This window comes from Diadema antillarum, unplaced genomic scaffold (assembly GCF_040938485.1).
Source record: "Diadema antillarum isolate AM-2024a unplaced genomic scaffold, OU_Dant_1.0 seq00000712_RagTag, whole genome shotgun sequence".
Classification (NCBI taxonomy): domain Eukaryota; kingdom Metazoa; phylum Echinodermata; class Echinoidea; order Diadematoida; family Diadematidae; genus Diadema; species Diadema antillarum.
This window is the reverse complement of record NW_027271616.1, coordinates 660,551-673,141: the sequence shown is the minus strand read 5'-3', so window position 1 is coordinate 673,141 and position 12,591 is coordinate 660,551. Positions and strand designations below refer to the sequence as shown.

The following is a 12,591-nucleotide window of genomic DNA, read 5'->3' as shown; positions in this document are numbered from 1 at the left end:
ACTGGTTTTCTTGAAGAATTACAAGCATCATAGCCTTTCCTATCAATACGGCTTAATAAAAAAAAGTTGATGTGAAATCTAAACTAAAAGCAGAAAACTACAGCGGACAAAATGGTTTCCACGGTACAAGTACAGGTATTTCAAAGACTACATGGTATCTGACTTTCGCTTGTGACAAGATACCTCCATACAATACAGGGAAAAACAAAAGATGAAATTGAGCTCATAAAAATAGGATGGATGACTGTTCCACTCAATGCATTCTGTTGATAATGTTTTTGGGGAAGGTGTCTTGTCAATGAGGTCTGTTCTCTACCACACAATGTTACTTAGGGCTAATTCAGTTAATGGAATTGTTAACCAAGACTGTGAGGAATTATAATTTTAATGCAAGGTTCAACTACTTTGAAGAATGGTCTAAAACAAACAAACACACACACATACTGTACACACACACAACTACTGCAAGTAGGCTACAATATAGCTGTGTACCAAGGACAAGAGACTACACTTGAGTAGATGTCTATCATGTACATTTGTATGTTACACACACCTCATTAATACTCTTTGAAAATAAAAACAAAGAATGTTTTTGTTTTTTCTTGGCTCCTTTAGAAGCAGGATACATGTTGAAATTTTAACACACATTATATAATTAACCCTTTGAGGATGGACTGATTTTGCTACAACACGCATTTCCCATAGACACTTGCCTGAGAATACGCGGGACTCGTCCTTAACCCGTTGAGGACGGGCTGATTTTGCCACAACACGCATTTCCCATAGACACCTGCCCGAGTATACTCGGGACTCGTCCTCAACGGGTTGATGGGTTAATATACCGGATACATTCTTTTTTAACAAGGGCTTGCTATTTAATCTCACATCAGAGCTAAAACAGGTACTGTATCTGCTGTCACACATAGTGCAATGATTTCAAGAAAACAGGAACCCTAAGTCCTAACTGAATTATACAAGATGACTCACAAGACACTTGCACAGTTACATGTGGTTTTGAGCAAGACTGAATCGCTGAGACACAAAGTATATCGGTAATTGTCCTGGCAGGCAACCAAGTAGGCTCAACTGAGCTCAGCAAAGCTGATGTGCTTGTATGACATGGTTTTAAGTTACACCTGTGCATTCATCCTCCATGACAAGTCATCATCCAAATGAATGCGGCACAAGTTAACTTGGGAATACAGTTGTAGTATTCTCCTGCAAATGAATTTCAAGATCTATATAAAACGATGATTCACACTAAATATGCAGGCCTACTTTATACACATTGCATGAATACGCATAATGTGCACCCTGAATTATGCTTTATGAGTGAAGTACAAGTTGTTGAAAGAATAAAGAAAATCTACAAAAAAATTATACGGCTGATTTTAAATCAGAATAGTGTTGTTAAAACATAATGTCATCATTTAAGACACCCACCGTCCTTTCCAGAGGATAGGAACGGATAATGTACCAATATCTTTGGAGTCAGGAGCTACATTGTATACTACATAAATTGGCTGATAAGGAGTGCAAGAGGGAGACAGAATGTGTGAGAGAAAAAGAGCGAGCTCTACAAAGTTATTAATACGGTCATACAATTCCTGCTATGTAATACGGAAGCTAAATATTCTCTCTGATGAAAGCACTGCCCTATTTGGGTATAATTAAGCACATTCCTATGTGTAAATTAAGCACATTCTACATGTGTTCTAATGTATTTCTGACAATGTACAAACGTAATATTTGTGCATGTTTGTACGCAGAAATTGATATCCTATCAATACCAAATCACCAAATCTTATTTTTTTTAAGACAGAGCAAAACAGGCAAGGTTAATATTCACATTTATATCCTTAAAAAAAGGAAAATCAAATGATGAAAATGACAAACTGTTTGTAAAGTTCTGATAATTATTCACTGTATCTCGTTTAAAAACAAAAAATAACAATTAATCCAGAGTAGTTTATTTCATTAATATTTTTTGTGGTAAATTGCAGCACTATAATATTTAATTGTTTTTATACGGCATAAAAACATTTGACAAGAGATCTACAGCATTGTTGTATACTGTATGTATGATATTATATAATTTCATGCATATTTAAAACATAAAAATAAGCCAGTGATTGAATTTGTGATCAAGCCAAAGTGATAGAATGAAAATTAAGTATCATCCCTTTTCATGAGGAAATGAAGTGATTTTCTACCTTGGATTACCATTTATACAGGTTATGACCTATAGTTCTAAATTTGACAACACTATGATGCAGTACGACTAGTGAAAAAAATGTCATGTTTTGCCATGGACATTATTTACTTTGCCTGGTCAGCAATATTCAGTGCGTATCAAAAAAAAAAAAAAGGTAATCCAACTTTGGAGGGCTACTATTTTGTAATTGTTGGCTATGGAGAGTGCAGTGTTAGTTGTGAAGAAAGGGGGACCTAGGGTGCGTTAGAACGCTCTAAAGCGAACCAAAGCGAACTGAACTAAAGCGTACCGTACCAAACTGTGCCAGTTTTGGAGCGTTCGAGCGCTCTGTGGAGAAAGCGTACCTCATGAGTTATCTTTAGAAAAGGTCACGCTTGTTTGTAGCAAGAATATCATCCACCTGGAGCTTAACTACTTACAGCTGTTCCGAACAAAGAGAATGACGTCTTTGCATTGTGACGTATGCGCATGATACGCGCATGCTTTACAATGAACTTTTGGTATGCTTTTGGTACGCTTTTGGAGCACATCGGGAGGTGGTCCACTTTTGGCTCGGTACAGTACGGTATGGTACACTTTAGGAGCGTTCGAACGCTCCTCTGGCGCTGGGTACGGTACAGTACAGTTTGCTTTAGGAGAGCATTCGAATGCACCCATAATCTTCCTCTTTCCATTGATACCTACTTATGTTGACAAACATCATGCATGACTGAGCACATGAACTTTAAAGACAACAATGACAATTGCACTTTTTCGAAGTTTACGTGTTATTGTGAAAGAACAATGCATGTCTCACTGCATGAATGAGATCTGTCAACGAAAGTGGTCAAATCATCAGGCGAGCCTGCACGACTGCAGGTTTGTGTTTAGGGTTTCTTCTAACCTTTTATGATTCATAACCTTCAAAATGGCCACATTGTCGATAACTTGGTCCTTGCCATAAAGGCTAAACCATTATCCATTTTCTCTTTTCATATTCAAGACATGGTTTGTCACTGGGAGGTATGTGTTGAATATGAACAGAGAAAAATGGACTGTGTGGGTTGGCCTATGTGGGAGCCACCAAGTTATCAGACAGATAGACCATAAAATGTTAGGAGAAACCCTAAACACAAACGTGCATTCGTGTAGGCTGCATTTGTACAAGCTATTTGGCCACTTTCATTGACAGATCTCATCCATGCAGTGAGACATGCATTGTTCTTTCACAATAACATGCAGACTTGGAAAAAGTGCAATTTGTCATTCAATTACGTTCATGTGCTCAGTCATGCATGACATTTGTCGACATAATTAGGTATCAATGGAAAGATGAAGAGTTCCCCTTTCCCTACAACTAAGATTGTGCTCTCTATAGCTGACAATATGAAATAGTAGCCCTCCAAAGTTGGATTACCTTTTTTTTATACACACTGTACTATACCGTATGTCCCAAAAAAAATTACAACGGGATCCTCCACAATGATATCTTTAAAAACATTGAATCAATCTAAATGCAAATTCAGGGTATGAAACTATAACTCATTGCCCACATCTTACAGAAAACCCCATTCGATTTGCTTCAGTGGTCAAAGAGAAATGAGGAATTTTGTAGAGGATGTCAGGAATCTCTTCCCTCCAAGTTCTGTCTATTGTATTCACACACAAGAGCATCGAAGTGCTAAAATTGGAAGAATCAGACTCATGACATGCTTTACAACAATCTACATTTTTCTGTGACCGCTTAACCAAATTGAATGGGGTTTTCTGCAAAATAGAGCTAAGATGTTATATTCTAAGACCCTGAAGCAGCATTTAGACAGGTCAATCATATTGGGTGTTATCAATTCGAAAATCTGATTGTAATTTTTTTTTGGGACATACTGTACAGTATCTGAATCTATGATTATTCCCCATGTAGGTCTTTCTATCTCTGGACCAATAAAACAAGGCTGACAAGGGTAAATGACTCTAGGCAGTGAGGATGTACACCACATGAATGGCAAATCAGTTCTGCATGGCACAGGAACCTTAATGAACAGCAGGATACCATTGGTTGCACTACCATTTGTCTCAGATATATAACATTCTGCATTTATAACTAATATTGCCATGGGGGCATGTGCACTTAATCCCTCCCTTAGATACTGTACAGTCAAACCTGTCTATAGCGGCCACCCAAGGGAGACGAAAAAAAGTGGCCGTTATAGACAGGTGGCCGCTATAGACAGGTTATCCAACTTTGTAAGCATTGCCTACGAATGTACACGTATCATCTTTGTATACATTGTGTACATCTATAAGTACCAGGTACTTACACATGTACAATGTATGTGTGTACGTGTGCACACATGTGCTTCATGAATTGAACAATGCCAGTGTTCTTGAAATATTAAATTATTGTTGTACAGTAGCATGTGTACACAGTCGTGAAGAAATCTTGATACTGAATGAGCGATAAATCCAGCGGTGGCGATCACTGAACGTTGCCCATGAATGACTGGCATGGCTACTAAAAGCAGAAAACACGCTGAATTATCAACTCTTTGGCCAGTATAGACAGGTTAAAATCTACCGCGGGAAACAAAATTTGTGGCCGCTGGCCGCGTTAGACAGGTGACCGCTATACGCAGGGTTTTTAACAGGGCTTTTCTCTTGGGGATTTTTCAATGGCCGCTATAGACAGGTGGCCGCTATATACAGGTGGTGGCTAAGGCAGGTTTGACTGTATTTTGATGATAACATCTCTCTGTTTTACCTTGTAACTTTGGATTCATTTTACTGAACTCTGTGTACATTAGATTTGCAGTGTTGAAGCACTGAAGACTTTGGGATGCCATTATCAAAACAGAAAAACAGAACAGCAGGGACACAGAGCAAAAACTAGATGTGACATATTCGAGCAAATTTAGACGCATCACATACAAGCTCTAGGGTCAGTTATTACAGCATGAATTTTGTCAGTCATTGCGGGACATTGATCATGGCATCATCCTGGTCATATCACCTGACTGTGCATCACCTGCATAACGATACGCCTCACAAAACAATGTACATTGTATTTCATGTACAGACACACTGTTTTGCTAAGTGCATGCACGATGCATGTTGAGAAGGGGCAAGCATATCACCACTTCAGTTGTTTTGCCAACAAAATTAAAACAATTGTCACTGGGAAGACAAGGGGGTGTCATACAATTTGTACAATGTACATCAGTATAAACGGACTGCGTTCTGCAGGGGCCCTGACAAGTTGTCAGCCTCCGACAGTTTCAGTAAAATCCTTGGTTTTGATTGGCTGTGAAGCTCTGCTCACTGACTGTTGAATACTATGGTATGGTAACCGTCGGAGACCGACATCTTGTCGGGGCTGACAACTTTCATGAAATGGTCCCCAAATCACCTTTGGCTTAATAACTAAACTTTATAGGTTTTAGGATTAACAATTTGTATGTGTGTGTGTGCACGCACGCGTGAAGTGACACGAATGTCACATTTTCTCCTAGGAAATGTTATTCCATAGGTCAGTCTAAACTGGAACTGTTTGTTTTTCATACGTTCTATGAGGGTGTATTTTCCCTTGACAAATCTGTAACACTTAACTATTTAGGTGTAGGACTAGCTACTTTTAGTACATTAACTGCTTGTAGCTGTATACTATGAACATTCAAAAAAATTTAGGCAGCACTTGCGCACCTTGACCGAAAGATCGGTCTGTATCTTGTCGTCCGGGATATCAGTTCGGGAAACCCACTCACAAGGGGGGCCCCTCCTTATAAGTAACCCGTCCCCCTTATAAGTAACCCCGTCCCCCTTAGGCCAAGTAAAAAAAGAAACCTGTTTCTCGTCCTCGCGCGCATCGATTTTGGCCGCCGCATCGATTTTTTTACTATTTACTATTTTCAAAATGGCGCTAAAAATACCAAGAAATTCATAATTCTCTTCCCAGCCCGCTCCCCGCCCGCATCGATTTTCAGTTGCCGCATCGACTTTTTTTGATATTTGCTATTTTTTATAACCGGTACCTCGTTATAACCGTACTCATCAAAAACAAAGAAAAACATAAGCATGACGTCATATACCCATCAATGAAACTTAAACATATCCTTTGCGTTGTTATTACACAATTATTGAGCGTTATTATTGAGAGAATAAAGGGAGATTATTTGTGAATTAGACGAAGAAATAGAGGCTGAAATGATAAGTTAATTCTTTATTGTAATTCTTGCTTGTTAAGCTTAAATTTCTAAACACCAGCGTAAATATGGGGGCAAATATATAGAGTAACATACAGGCCTTGTAAAAGGCTTGTTTACCGTAACTTGCTAGGTATTTTTACGCTGTTTGTGCCCAGCGGGAATGCGATGATTTCATGAATCATTTCGGCTGTAATCTTGTACACATGTACAATGTATGATCGTTGCGCCCAAATGGATTAAAAATGCGTTCTTTATTTTCTTCCGAAAATCTCTTCGCGTTTTGTACGACCGTTCTTGAAAATATGCGACAGGATTAAATGTGGGAGGTTGTCATCCTGTTTACGCAAATCTGTACCAAATCTATTCAAACTAATAAATGCGTTTGTTTCTTTTTCTGATTTAGGTTAACATGCGTCATTCAACTTTTTTACGCTACTGTCACCTGGCGAGATCGCGTTGATTTCAGAGTAACATACGTGCGTTGTTTACCGCTAACTTGCGAGGTATTTTACGCTGTTGGTGCCCAGCGGGAATTCGATAATTTCATGAATCATTTGGCTGTAATTTTATACAATGTATGATCGTTGCGCTCGAAGGGATTAAAAATGCGTTCTTTATTTTCTGCTGAAAATCTCTTCGCGTTTTGTACATCCGTTCTTGACCTGTTGAATGCGTTTGTTTCTATTTCCGAGCACCGATGAAGTTGGTGAACATGCGTTATTCAACAATTTTTACGCTACTGTCACCCGGCGAGATCGCGATGATTTCATTAATTATTTCGGCTTTAATCATACACACTCATATTTAAATCATCACTCGTTAAATGATAATGAACAAATCCAGATCTATTCAAACTAATACATGCGTTTGCTTCTTTTTCCAAGCACCGATTAAGTAGCTTAACATGCGTTATTCAACTATTTTTACTCTACTGTCACCCTGTGGGATCGCGGTGATTTCGTTAATTATTTCTGCTTTGATCATACACACATTATTTAAATTATCATTTGTTAAATGATAATGAACAAATCCAGATCTATTCAAACTAATAAATGCGTTTGCTTCTTTTTCTGAACACCGATTAAGTAGGTTAACATGCGTTACTAAACTATTTTAACGCTACTGTCACCCGGCGGGATCGGGACGATGATTTTTATTATTTCGGCTTTAACCATCCAAACTCAAATTGCTCAAAACCAGCAAAAGAACTGGAAGTCGGAACTAAAAGTGGAAAGGATATAATGATGAGTTGCACACGCATTCCAATTGTCCATTTTTGGTCACAATTTTATTGTCGCTATATGAAAAGTTTTTGAATGCGTTGTTTATTTTTTTTTTAATCGTTGCGCTGCGGTCTGAACTCATATCACGCACGCGTTTCTCGCGAAAAAGAAAATCGAATGATTATGGTTAATAATTTAGTAGGAACATCGGAAGGTGTTCCTGTGTCTTATCGCGTGATTAAGAAGAAAACATGGAAGGAACGGTTCTCTACAAAACGGGAAAAGACGTGGATAGCGAGATTTCGGTTTCCAATGTTTCATTTGTCGCGTGTTTGAAAGCGGCAATTTGGTCAAGAAATGGAACCTCGTTATATCCGATCAAATTGCTTATGTTTTGCTTTATCATGATTTACCGAAATTGTCCTCGTTATAACCGGAATCTCGTTATAACCGAACTCGTTATAACCGATTCGTTCTGCCATAGGTTTACACGCAAAGAAAAACGGGACCGACGCGAACACCTCGTTATAAGCGGTTCCTCGTTATAACCGAACTCGTTATAACGGGGTTTCACTGTAGTAGAGGAGACCAGCCAGCCAGCATAGCATGCGTTCTGGAGCTGGAAAAAAAAATCGTGGAGTGATGGAGAGAACCGATCTCAAGCGTACGTGTGCACAGCGAACGGCTTTAAATAGTGAATAGTATTCAACTGGTTCGTATTCTGTCTTTCAGTAAAAAGGAAATCAGGTGGTTGTTTCACACGGTTGACAATTGGCGGTACTGTCTGCGGCATTTTAAATCCCTGAGCGAATAAGTTTTCATATGAGAAAAGATCTAACTCAGTAAGTTTGTGTTGTGTTGAAAGGCAAAAGTAATTCTATGCATTTCCAGAGATAATGGGAGGATTCATAGGTTCAACAAGTGATGCATAAATGTCACTATTCTATGTTTAAAAAACGTGTTTTTTCCATACCCTTGATGTGACTGAATGAATACAGTCACAGTGTAATTAAATTGGTATACTTGTCATACATAAACAGCAATATACTAGTACGCAGATTTGGTATAAAATTGTGCATCACTCAAATGATAAGTGGTTTATATCACTGCTGCTTCTTGGTAGCACTGTAATGATGGCCATGGAAGAAATGAAGGGAGAATGTGACTTACCTTCACAGGTACATGTTTAACTACACATGTAGTTTTGGTATACAATCATTCATCATCCAATGATGAGTGATTATCAAATGTCTTTTTAGAATATGAAGAAACATCTTTAAATGTTTAATGCTATAATGCCATATCAGTATCATTTTGACATCCATCTGCAATTGTACAAGCCAGTTTCCAGTTGAATGTGCTACAATTGTACTGTGAAGAAATGCAGATACATACCAGCTGAGTGGACACAAAAAGTCACAAACACAAATGATAAATAAAGCAGTGTTTCTGAATATCAGGGAATTTATTTCAGTCGTACATTCGTTGAAAGACATGTTTTATACCTGTTGCAATTAATAGCACAATACATCAGAATTGCAAGTACACTGTTATCAGAAATGCCATTACAACACTAAATACCAGTATCAAGAGGGCCATTTTCCCTTCGACATCTGTAGTGGAAAGAAAAAGCAAATGTATTTCTGCATGCATGAAGTTTCATTTCAAGTATGGTACATATATCTATTTGTTTGAAAGTGCACAGAGTGCAGGCAAGACACACTTGGGACCTGGTCTCTCATAACACAGCTATCAGAGTGATATTTCATTTCATATTTTGGGTATGAAAATAGTAAAGCGCTCTCTCGTTACCTTTCTCAGAATTACCGGACGAGAAACACGTATTACTTTCATTTTGACAATCCTCGAAAAAATAGTAAGATATCAAATAGTAAGGACCTCCCTCATCGCCTTGCTCAAAAAACCCGGACGAGAAACTACTTTCTTTTTTTACTTGGCCTTATAAGTAACCCCCGGGGCACCCCTTATAAGGAGTCTCCACGCTTTTTTGCAATGCAACGCGAAAATGAAAGGACTGCGGCAATTCGCTTGATTATGTCCATAAAGCTTCACAAGTTTCCTAGTTACTCACGAAATTTGAGCAAAATCGGTTTGAGGCATCATATCTAAAATCATGGATTTAAATGCGATGTCAAACGACCCATGCGAATGCTGAAATGCGAGCGATTACTGGCGCGAGTGTCGCCAGGCGCGGCGGCGCGGCAATGCTTGAGCGCAGACGTGGCGACTGAGTACGTACTCAGTCGCCACGTCTGCACTCAAGCATTGCCGCGCCGCCGCCGCGCCTGGCGACACTCGCGCCAGTAATCGCTCGCATTTCAGCATTCGCATGGGTCGTTTGACATCGCATTTAAATCCATGATTTTAGATATGATGCCTCAAACCGATTTTGCTCAAATTTCGTGAGTAACTAGGAAACTTGTGAAGCTTTATGGACATAATCAAGCGAATTGCCGCAGTCCTTTCATTTTCGCGTTGCATTGCAAAAAAGCGTGGAGACTCCTTATAAGGGGTGCCCCGGGGGTAACTGCGACCAGCAGCCCCAACGTACAACGTACAGTGTTGGGGCTGCGCCGTTTTGGCCTCGATATTTTAATGTTGTACCAAACGGGTGCCGTTCCGGCGCTGTATTTCCTTCATTTTTCAACAAAAACTACTGGGAATACTTACATGGGTGGACTAAACCTAAATGATTTACATCGGCGACTGTTTGATGCATTTCATTGCTTATGATGCAGAAAATGCTGTCTTATAAGGCAAATATCTTCAGCTCACCGATGCTCACTAAAACTCACAATCACTTGCACATGCGCACACAATGCATTCAGTGCAGTGCATTGACAGCTGTATTACTCGCTACATGATGCATATTCATCGTGCGATGATGCATTATTCATATCCTTTTGCGTCCGTAACGTTGACGTCATTGTTTATCTACGCATGCGTAGATGCGTACTGATGGATATACACGTTCAAAATAGCAGCAAAGCTCTCCACTAGGGCAGACCGCCTACTCCTAAAAAATGTGGAAAATTATTCAGTTTCCAGATAAATTGGTGAGAAGGACCAAGGCAATGGGGTAGTGTATATTTCATTTTATATTGTCACTGTGTTTATGATGGACATTTAGCCATGGTTTATTTGTGAAGTTGCCGTATATGTGGCAATAGGGAGTTGTTCGTGATTCTCACTTGAACGAAACTGCGGGGTAGCCGCCAGGACCCCGCCGCAGAGCGGCGGGTCTCCGGGGCTACCCCGGGGGTTACTTATAAGGGGGACGGGGTTACTTATAAGGGGGACGGGTTACTTATAAGGAGGGGCCCCCCTTGTGAGTGGGTTTCCCGAACTGATATGTTCGGCGGAGACTACTAGTACTCAACAGTAAATTTACTTACTCTATGTCTGGCTTCACGGAGGAGAGCTGTAAAAGTCAACAAATTATAAAAGACTCCTCCTGACAGACAGATTTTTCTGTCGACTGCTGAGCACCTAACTCTTCAATTTCAACCTTGGCTGGCCTAGTAGGCCCCTACAGTATGATTACGAACTTTGATTCTTGGGGTAACCCACTGGCACTGGCACTGTGACTCTGTAGACTGTAGCCTGTGTAGTGATGATAGTGTCACTCACTGACACTGTGACACTGACGCTGCAACTGCGCTGCTATTTCTTCGTGGTTGGTATTGCTGCGATAAATGCCAATATGTCTTGCCTAATTGTATATCATTATCTTACCGTTCGGTTTGAAAGCTGTCATTAAATATCAGCTCCGAGGCCCGAGCTCTGAACGCCTTTCTTTGATTTGAACAGACCACAGCCAGTAGATACCGGATATGCCACCCGACGAGGGCGAGGCAACAACCAGGCCCAAGATCAGCAATGCGGCAGCCGGTCTCGGCGGGCCTGCCACTGCAGCTCTACACCGTCACTTGCACGACGTCGTGGCGGATTGACGTTTGATGAGGGTACGGAGAAGAACGTTTTCACTGGATTGGCTTAACCAAACGGTTTGATATTCACCGAATAGTTATTGTGTTTAATATATAACATACAGATGAAAAAACAACTAAATTTGATCAGGTAAAAGAGTGGTAATAATCATGATAGATCCCAATGTTCAAAGGTTGGTCCCCGATAGTAAAGCAGTGCAGTCAGAATTTATTCGCGAGGGTCGAATGCACGAGTTCGACCATAAAACAATGGACACCGTGTAAGCTACCGTACCACAGTCGTCAAACGCTTCATTTGTCAGCTGATAGTTGCCGCCGCCGCGCCGCCGACCGAGCTACGCCCTCTAAAAAAGGTCGCCAACATTAGTCAAAAAACCTCGCTGCGCATCAGAGTACAGACTGGGTTGAGTTAGAACACCTTGAACGTTGGTACGCACACAATTCTGAAGACGGTAAGAACCTGGTGCCAATTTGAAGAGGACACTTGAACTATGATGAACATACATGTTGTGATTTGCGTGCATGTACAAATCACACCAATGATGATGAGATCCCCTTGCCTCTTGAATGATAAAAAAATGTACACATTAATTTATCAGCACATTCTTTTATGATAATCATTAATACGTGGAGGCGAGCAGGGTAGCATAGGCCTTATATACTAGTACATGTAGTAAGCTTGCTAAGGGCAAAAAAAGGGCGATCACTGTAATCTTTAGTACAAATGTCCTACTTGGCACACAAGTATCTCAAAGGGGGCAGCTGGAATTTTTTCACCCAAAGAGACAAACTGTATCCATGCAAGTAGCTCCTAATTTGCATAATCTATGCAAATTAATTTAAAAAAACATGAATATCTCATCCTAGGCAAATATGTAACATTCTATGAAACACGAGGAGGAAAGTATGTGAATAATTGGAAAATGTGTGATCATAGCCACCTAATTTACATAATATTTTATTCACAGAAGTGAAATGAAAACATTATTTTGTTATTTTTTTTC

The 12,591-nt window shown here is 39.9% G+C and overlaps 1 long non-coding RNA gene across 1 annotated transcript in view; it reads right to left on the bottom strand.

Annotated features, from left to right (window-relative positions):
* The window catches only part of LOC139737895 (uncharacterized), a 90,533-nt gene extending 78,663 nt beyond the window's left edge, over window positions 1-11,870 (bottom strand). The window contains exon 1 of the long non-coding RNA XR_011711406.1: window positions 11,373-11,870. This is a non-coding gene — a long non-coding RNA (uncharacterized lncRNA). The remainder of the gene's footprint in view (window positions 1-11,372) is intronic.
* Between the last annotated feature and the right edge of the window lie 721 nt (window positions 11,871-12,591).